The sequence below is a fragment of the Mus caroli genome, chromosome 4 (assembly GCF_900094665.2).
Source record: "Mus caroli chromosome 4, CAROLI_EIJ_v1.1, whole genome shotgun sequence".
Lineage (NCBI taxonomy): Eukaryota > Metazoa > Chordata > Mammalia > Rodentia > Muridae > Mus > Mus caroli.
Window position 1 is genome coordinate 48356600 of NC_034573.1, and position 2047 is coordinate 48358646.

At 40.1% G+C, this 2047-nt stretch overlaps 1 pseudogene; it reads left to right on the forward strand.

Moving 5' to 3' along the window:
* Window positions 1-1247: 1247 nt before the first annotated feature.
* Window positions 1248-2047, forward strand: part of LOC110293747 — a 3776-nt pseudogene continuing 2976 nt past the window's right edge.

Below are 2047 nucleotides of genomic sequence, written 5' to 3' on the forward strand. Positions count from 1 at the left end.
ATGGTAAGTGGACTCTTCAGTGTAGAGCAAGTTCATGTTACCAGCAGCAATTTGATCAAAATTAGTTAATGTGGTGAAAGGGAGGCATTACAATCACATAATATGTGCATAAGAAAAGCATTTAAAGCATAAGTAATGTTTTTATCAGTTATGTTTTCATATATACACATATGCACAGAGAGACATGACAACTATCACCAGTTTGAAATGACTTTCAAGTGCACTTGCCAAGAGAAACTAGCAACATCACAACAGATTTATGTCAATTGTTCCATAGGATTATGTACAATAAGTAAATTTAAAACTGATTGCTCTATCAAAAATGGTTAGAACTGGTTTTATTTATGGATCGATTGATTGATTGATTGGTTGGTTGATTGACTGATTGACAGATTTCTTAAGTTACATTTTTATTCGTTTTGTGGAAGAGGGGTACATGGCCCATATGTGGAGATCAGAGGACAACTTGTAGGTGTTCATTCTCTCCTCCCATCATGTGGATGCTAAGGATGAACTCAAATCATCAGGCTTAGTGGCAAGTGTCTTTACCATCTGAGACATCCCCAACCCTTATTGACACACCCAGAGATGTGCTTCCACAGTGATTCTAAACCCAGTCACACTGACATTTTCCTAAGGTATTACTCTCCTAATTTAGGAGGGGAGTAAACCTGTCAGAGTTCTACCACAAGCGAAAAAGTTGTTTTTTCTTAAGTAGTCTAGGTCGGATGAACACAAACTTGTTCACTGCAGGACAAAATGTTGTACCCTCTTATTTCAAACCATGTGCTCAGTTTTTTTCTCTATAAGTTCCCTTTTGCTCTGACTAAAAACAAAACAAAAACAAAAAATCAAAATCTCGGGCTGAATGTGGTTGCCTGGCTCCCTGTGAGCGCCCTAGGCTTCAGAATCTTCAGAATGCAGACGGCGCCTCACAAAACTGTATTTCAGGATTGGTGCCTTCAATCAGGTGTCTGAGTTCAAAGTTTCAACTGGACCAATTGAGTCCTGTAGTTGTCATGAAGCACTGGACTCGTAGAGTTGATACAAGCTGAAGCTGGGTAAGAAGTGTGAAGGTTCTCCAAGAGAAGTGTCAAGACTGAAAGAATTCAAGAGACTTGAGAATGTGATTGTGGCTTTGACACAAGGTTGTAAGAGGTAGACTCAAGAGACAAATTTACTATAGGTCAGAAGAGGAGAGTATTAGAAGCCTGGAAAAGCTTGTTCTTCTGCACTAAGTAGAGACAATGTCACAAGACCCAAAGGCTTATTCTTTCAATGCCCCTACCAGCTTTATGAATTTTTCATCTTTGGATGATGAAGAGGATACTGAAAATATAGACTCATGTTTTAATGAGAAGGCCAACTTGGATAACAACTTGGGAACAACTTTCTTTGGCAGAGTAGAATAGGAGAGTTTTCAGGGAAAGACTTCCTTGAGAAAAGCCAAACTTCAACAAGGCTGTGTCACACCATTGAAGGCAGTTGACAACACTTACTACAAAGAGACAGAAAAGGAAAATCTTCAGGAACAATCTAGCCCATGAAATGATTGTTCTTCCCTGAACGCTAAGAGAGCTGTATCAGGAAATATTCCTGTCCAACCTCAGAGAAGATCTGTTAGACTCTCTACTCAGAAGGAGCAGGAGGAGAAAAACCATGTCGCCTTTGTTGAAATGAAAGACAAGAGATGCACTGCTCCCGCTGCTGATTGTCCCCCCAACAAAAGAATGAAAGTTTCTCATAAAAAGAAACCAGAGGAAGAGGAAGAAGGCAGTGCTTCAGCTACTTCAAGAAAGGATGAAAGAGAAACCCTGGAGAAAGCCGAGGGTAAACACACTGTGCCTGGTAGGCCACCTGCAATGGAGAAGGTTCTTTTTCTTTTTTAATTTTTAATATTTTTTATTACGTATTTTCCTCAATTACATTTCCAATGCTATCCCAAAAGTCCCCCATACTTCCCCCACTTCCCTACCCACCCATTCCCATTCTTTTGGCCCTGGCATTCCCCTGTATTGGGGCATATAAAGTTTGCAAGTCCAATGGG